The sequence below is a fragment of the Schistocerca cancellata genome, chromosome 2, assembly GCF_023864275.1.
Source record: "Schistocerca cancellata isolate TAMUIC-IGC-003103 chromosome 2, iqSchCanc2.1, whole genome shotgun sequence".
Classification (NCBI taxonomy): domain Eukaryota; kingdom Metazoa; phylum Arthropoda; class Insecta; order Orthoptera; family Acrididae; genus Schistocerca; species Schistocerca cancellata.
Window position 1 is genome coordinate 1,078,140,186 of NC_064627.1, and position 7,974 is coordinate 1,078,148,159.

Consider the following 7,974-nt stretch of genomic DNA (forward strand, 5'->3'; position numbering starts at 1 on the left):
CTGCCTACTTACTTGGTGTATCATGTGTTGTGTGGAACCTACTTCGATCCCTGTTTTGTTTCCGGTGTAGCGTTGTTTGTCTCCTGGCTCCACTTCGTGGGCGCTGGTCATTATCATCTACAATTACTGTTGCAATGCTTCCGGGAGCTTGAGCCTAGCTGCTTTTACAGCTGAATAAGTCTTAATAAGTTTAATTTATAATCGTCTTTGATTGAGATTCGTAACAGCGATCACCCTGAGATCTCTACAGATCTCCCCGTTGGCCGGCCGCCGTGGTCTAGCGGTTCTGGCGCTGCAGTCCGGAACCGCGGGACCGCTACGGTCGCAGGTTCGAATCCTGCCTCGGGCATGAGTGTGTGTGATGTCCTTAGGTTAGTTAGGTTTAAGTAGTTCTAAGTTCTAGGGGACTTATGACCTAAGATGTTGAGTCCCATAGTGCTCAGAGCCATTTGAACCATTTTTTCTCCCCGTTGTGGCCTTTGTATTTAATTGCTCCCAGAAGTAATTTAATATTGGAATTTAGTTCCTCCATATATACAGATTGGCGCATAATATAGCAACACAGCTTTTAAACTAAGCTATGATGTGGCTGTAAATAGCGGCCATCCTTCTGGTCCGTGCACCATATTTAAAGCTGTTATCTAAACAATCACGTTCCAGTAGGCAATAATGCGGTTCTCTTTTTTAAGATGCCGAATCAAGTCCTTCTGCCGTGTTCCGTACACTGGCACATTAGAAAGGCAGGGGCATTAGAGTTTGTTACAGTCCCGACGAGGCCCGATCATTAGGGTCGGAGCGCAAGGTCAGATTAGGAATGGATGGGGAGAGAAGTCGGCTGTACCCTTCTCACATGAACCATCCCAGCATTTCCATGGACCGATTGAATTAAATAGCGGAGAACCAGAATCTGGATGACCAGACTGGAATCTGAACCGTCGATTCCAGATTGCAAGTCCAGTGTGACGGCCACTCTCCCACCTCGCCGCGTGGGACATTAACACATGGTTCTAGAACATTCCATAGTTTCAACCTAGAATCCAAAAGTTTATCTCTGTTTTTAGTAGATCTATATTTGGAATTAAATCACTTAAATTACCTTGAATTAGTCTGTACGGCTCACTTATTGATTCGGCTGTGAAACTAGTATCTTGAGATGTTGAAGGAAAGAGTATTAGACAGCATGTTTCCATCGTTTTGGATGCATCGACATTTAACCCCAATCTGTAATACCCTGATGGAATCGGTACAGGCACATGTGAAACTGGAAGGGCAGGTAACGGTATTCGGCGGTATGTGATGTTCAGCACGACTTTCTTGACAGACCTTTGTGAATAGCAGGTAACTTGCAGAAATAGCAGTTATCTGCATGATTACTCAGCTCTCTCGGAGATTATAGGGGTGTCAAAGGCCACTGAACTTTTATCGAGTTAAATCGACAAAACACGAATTGCAGCAAACATGAGATGCCCACAGTCCGTCTTGATCACCTAGCTTCACGACAAAGTAATGGTAGTAAGCAGTCTTCAACAGCGAAGTGATGTCGTTTCTTGTTGGCAAATATCACTTTTGCACAGATGTATCAGAAATGATCTAGATGGTTTAGGTATTACGTACATTATGTCTTTTTTCATTGAGTCTGCTCACGAATTCAATCTGAAATAACAAAAAGACATTTTCGATTTCAGTACGAGCCTAATGAGCTCATAAGTTATGTATGATAAACTACATTTTAAATGTACTGATGTAATATTAGTTTTTACAACCCAAAATACATCAGAAACAGCTGTTTCCAACTCAGTCCTATCTTCGTTGCTGACCTGTGATATTATTAGTATTAGGAGAAAAGGATGAACCATTTACCTAAAACCGGGGTGTAAAACTTTGTAGGGATATCAAATGGAGCTATCACACACACTCAGTCCTGGGTATAGCAGGAGGTAGACTTCGATTTATTGGTAGCATACTGGCGAAATGCAACCATTCTACAAAGCAGATAGCTTTCAAGACCCATCCTAGAATATTCTTTAAGCCTAATCAAATGGGACTGAGCATATACAGAGAAGGTCAGCATGAATGGTCTCGTGTTTATTTTATCCGTGGGAGCGTGTCACGAGATGCTGAAGAAGCAGGAATGACACACTCTTGAAGATTGACACAAACTATCACGAGGTAACCTACTTACAAAGTTTCAAGAAACGTCTTAAGTTGATGAGTCTAGAGATATACCATTCGTATCGCCCCCAAAGCAATCGTGAAGACACGATTGGATTAACTGCAGACCGCTGGAAGATATTTAAACAAAAGTTCTTCCCGTGCTTCAGATGTGAATGGAACAGGAAATATCCCTAGTAACTTGTACATGGAATGTACCCTCTGCCAAGCACTTCACAGTGGATTGTAGATTATAGACGTAGATGTGGATGCAGATGACATGCTCATGAAAAGTTGAGATATTACAAAACACTAGCTACAGCAGATTCGTGGTTTTTAGCTGATCCGCGTGACAGACAACAATATGTTTTAGTTTCTTGTCGTTCACATAACACTTGCCACTAAGGAATAGTGAAGCATGGGTTTTCGTTTGCAGTCGTCACTTTGTGATATACGTAACTTATCATCCACTCCCACTTAAAATGAGGTAATACTGGTCTAATAAAACTATGTAGCACTGGAAAGGTAGCTACTAAATTATTTAAAAACGTTAACTGATGGTGCAATGGAAATTATTGATCATTAAAGTGTGGCATAAGTGAGTAAGTGCCACTCAGTAATTCTTATAGAGAGCCAAAACGTCTAAAAATGTTTTCGCAATAAAACGTACGTCTAGTTACCTTCCAACAGGAATGTGGATGCACTGAACGACTGTGATATGACTTTCAAAATGATGGAGCACAGCAATCAATCGTTCTTTCCTTTCGGATTTTATTAAAGCAAATCTAGATTTCTGCTAGTGACTAACCATTACGAATGCACTATTTCATAGTTTCGGTTCATGTCGTAGTACGTCAGTCGCCCCCCCCCCCCCCCCCCCCCGCCCTTGTTCGGGCTTCTGTCACAGTTCATTTAAGACTCTGAGAAAGAAGCCTGAACAACAGGGGACTGACGAACCAGGGCATATACTGAAACTATGAAATAGAACATTGATAATGGCTAGGCACTAGGCGAAATCTAGGACTGCTTTAATAAAACGTCTGATTTATGTGCTCCATCATTTGGAAAATACAACTGCTACAGGGTGTTAAGGATTTGAATCGACTCGAAGTTCACCAAACCCAATTGAAAAACCCAAATTATAATTTTATTGAAGCGCCTTGGTTTAGCTATTTTGCAGTACGATTGGCTAGCACAGTAAGTGGTTCAATAAAGGGGAAACGAATATAAATGCGTGGCCAGAGTCAGTTGACACAAAATATTTCAGTGTAATGTACCCACGTCATAATATAAAGAACTATGCTCGAGGATCCTATGTTTTGCCCATGGCTGCAGTAACCGTGGCCGAAACGTTGGTTTGTGCAGTATCTTTTTTCACATAATGAAGGCGTATAATGCTCAGAAAACTTTTCTCACCTTGGGGAAACCAACTTAATTCCGAAATCAGGGTTAACTAATAAGCTACAGAATCTTTATCTTGTTCATATTTTACTTCATTTATAATAATTATGTATGCTGCTTGTTCCACAGCATCCTGCACTGAGCTCTTCAAAAGTAAATGTATTTCAACAATTGTTTCACCATACGTGAAGTATGTATAACTTTCCTTTCTTGTGACCAATTTCGTTCCAAGAAATAATGAAAGGTACTATCAGGAGCAAATTCAACAATATATATGTAGCCACTACATTCTTCTATTGCACAGTCTTTAGCGATGCTCCGGGTCCACGTCCAACAGGTATGATGGGAGTCGAACCAACGGTACTGGGCAGTGGTCCATTGACAGGATCCCAAAGCAGAGACTTCTTGCTGGGCAGGTAGCTCGCCGGCGGCTGGTGCTGTCAGTGCTGGTGGCGCTGCTGTTCTTCACCACCACTCAGCAATTTGGTTGTGACAGCAGCCTGCACGCCAGTGACTTGCAGCAAAGGCCGTGTCATCCGAGAACCGAACCCCGACACTCCACATCTGATATTCGGCGACTGGCGATGGCAGACGCTAAGTGGTTCATTCGCCAGTAGGACGCGAGGTCGACCCTAAGGCTCGTTGGTGCCTCATGCACGCTCTATGGCAAGGGTTCCCAGTGAACGTCTGTAGTTGATGTGTGCACCAGTGAACGGTGCTGGAGTCGTGACTCTTCACCAGGCCACCGATTGCACAGTGGTCACCTATCTGATGCCATTTGCTTGCTGTCCAGTCACTGTTTACGTGCGCTCTGACATGGCATGTCATCGTGTAGACACCACAAGTGTCATGTAGTCACCACTCCGCAATTCTGAGGTGTATATAGTCAACACCACTGGTTGCCGAACAATGGTTACACCAAAGTGTAGGGGTCTCATGGATGCCCTATAGTTGAATCTGCTACTGGCTGAAATCTGTGGTTGTTCTGCGGTCATCGGAAGTTTACCTGCAGCTGCTGGCTAGCGGCCGCTACAGAATAAATATGGTTTCAACATCTTCCAGAGTGTATTAAAGCTATTGAGGGTAATGTAGTGGAATTTGATACCAAATGAAACGATTTTCTCTTGAACAACTACAACACTGAAGTGTGTCTTCACAGCCGTTCTTTAAATGAATCTATTTGGTTATATTTCCATTAATATGTGTACTGTACTACTCCCAAAAAGAAAGTGTTCGTTGTTGATTTAACCCACATTGCAGACAGCTCTATCCATATGTTCATGAACGGTGACTGATGTAGAAAGAAAGCTGAAGAAATGGTATTTATACCACTGAAAATATTTACTCTGCAAAACCGAGTACTCTAATTTCCTAATCTGGATTCCACGAATTCTTAGATGTTTTTCCCAGAGTTTCTGACGTTCTCTTCATCTAAAGCTGATGGTATGAGTTTGCTGCTCTGCATACGTAAATCACTGTTAACATCTGATACTTGTGTGATTTCATGGATTTTGTCTGTGGCTAGTTAATTCTGTAATCAGAGGCCACTAAATTTCTGCAATTAGTGAAATGCTCACATCTCGTTTTACTACGCTATGTGACAACTAACAAACTTTCCACAATGCTAAAATGTGTCAGAGATCTGTCTGAAGTGTGCTAAAGAGCTATCTGATAGTAGCTCTCATCACACAACGGCATTAGTTGTTAGAAGACTGAGATTGCAGCTAACTTTAAGATCGGTGCGGTGTTGAGCAGTGTCCAGTACTGTTAAACTTCAGACACTTCTTGATTTAATTTACCCCCTCGTATATCTTTGTTAAGCCACATCACCAGATGCTGTGTACGTGAGAATTTGACGTAATATCTGATTCAGAGTACTTGAATTAATTAAGAACTGAACTATAAAATAATCCAGAATATAGTCTAACCCTTCAAAGGCATTCACCGTTAGTTACACTATTCTGGTTCATTCTGTAATAAACGTTCGATGTTAGTAAGATTCTAATGGATACGTAACTGGTTTTTGATAACAATAATGTTTACTTCCATCGATAATCAGATAACCTGTTTAATAGCCATGTTGCTGCATTTAGTCGTACAGGCTACTGGTAACAATAGTCGAATAGGTATTGCCGTTAAACAGTTTACGTGAGCGTAGGATAAAATAAACTTTATGATCTTAACCTCTAACATAGGAAACATGAATAAATATGTAATGCAAGGCAAGTAGAAAACTTGAATTACTTCTCTGTCAATTTGGAAAATTGTTACCAGCTTTTTAATACGTGTATTAAACGAAATTACAAACTTAATGTCTCCTATGAGGCCTCATTCCATCCAGCGTTTAACAGCTAGCATTTCTCTTTTCGGGGGGTCCTGAAAGTTCAAAGGCAACAATTTGGAAGCAATTACCAGTGCAATCTATTTTCCTGCAGGGAATAACGCCAATGGCCCTGCACAGCTCGCAACCGCAGAGAAGTTAAATTATATGCTTGTAATTCCCTCTGTGGTGTTCTCGATCGATTATCATCGCGTAACTGAAATTACCATTCATATACTGGAAGTACCATGTCAGAAACTTATGGCACAAGTATTCCAACTGCAAACGATGAAATCGTGGACACAGTACACACGTTGTAAACATTGTCCGCAGTCAGCAGGGCTAGAGACAATGGCAAAATATCATTGAGTTACATCACCTACTAATTTGATGAAATATACAGCAGAGAAACATAGTTTTCATCCAGTACAAAACTTTTTAACCTGTGAAATATATCAAGAATTGTATGTTCATAAGTAAACAAACAGGGTGGAATTTATTTCACATAATCAATTACCGATATTCTGTGAGTTGTGTTAATACTCTAGGCAACAATAGCAACTGTTTTTGGCATTGTAATGACAAAAATTTCCTTGCTGTTTCTATTGCAGACAACAGTAATTATTATTCCTCTTCTACAACTGAACTTCTCATACTGTTTTAACCAAACAAGTAGCACCTAATTGTTTTACACAACCTTAGGGGATACAAAGAAATAAGAAGTAACGGTTTTCTTTACTATTATTAAACGGATGGAGAGAAAAATGGAAACACCAAGACCATAACACATTACCATGCCTAACAATGTGTAGGATAGCTGTTGGCATTGCCTCACAGGATGCAGGACTCCAACTGGCATTCAAAACGGCTTCCTGTCGTTTTGTAATGGATAATTACAGGTTATATATGGTTTTCAAGGGAATCGCATACCTTTCTGGTTGCAAAATAGTGGCAAATTCAGGTAATGAAGCTGAAGGGTGGACAGCGATTGCGCATCCTACTTTCCAAAACCACAAAGGATGAATAATATCGACATGTGGTGACTCTGGAGGCCAGGGGAGAGGCGAGAATTCATCCTTATGCTAAAAAAAACAGTACTGGACAATGTGAGCTGTGTGAACAGGGGCCCTGTCGCCTTGAATCACAACATCACTAATGGGGAACAAACATGGTACCATGGACGGACTTGATCAGCCAAAATAGTTAGTCTGTTGTACGAGGTGCGTTCAAGTTCTAAGGCCTCCGATTTTTTTTCTCCAGGCTGGAAAGAGATAGAAACATGCGCATTGTTTTAAAATGAGGTCGCGTTCATTGTCAATACGTCCCAGAGATGGCAGCACCGTATGGCAGATGGAATGTTACCGCCAGCGGCGAGAATGAGAACTGTTTTAAATACTTGAAATGGTGAGATTTTCCTTACTTGAACAGCATGCAGTCATTCGTTTTCTGAATTTGCGTGGTGTGAAACCAATTGAAATTCATTGACAGTTGAAGGAGACATGTGGTAATGGAGTTATGGATGTGTCGAAAGTGCGTTCGTGGGTGCGACAGTTTAATGAAGGCAGAACTCTATGTGACTACAAACCGAAACAACCTCGGACTCGCACAAGCTGGTCTGACAACACGATCAAGAAAGTGGAGAGATTTGTTTTGGGGGATCGCCGAATGACTGTTGAACAGATCGCCTCCAGAGTTGGCATTTCTGTGGGTTCTGTGCACACAATCCTGCATGACGACCTGAAAATGCGAAAAGTGTCGTCCAGGTGGATGCCACGAATGCTGACGGACGACCACATGGCTGCCCGTGTGGCATGTTGCCAAGCAACGTTGACGCGCAACGACAGCATGAATGGGACTTTCTTTTCGTCGGTTGTGACAATGGATGAGACGTGGATGTCATTTTTCAATTCAGAAACAAAGCGCCAGGCAGCTCAAAGGAAACACATAGATTCACCGCCACCAAAAAAATTTCGGGTAACCGCCAGTGCTGAAAAAATGATGGTGTCCATGTTCTGGGACAGCGAGGGCGTAATCCTTACCCATTGCGTTCCAAAGGGCACCACGGTAACAGCTGCATCCTACGAAAATGTTTTGAAGAACAA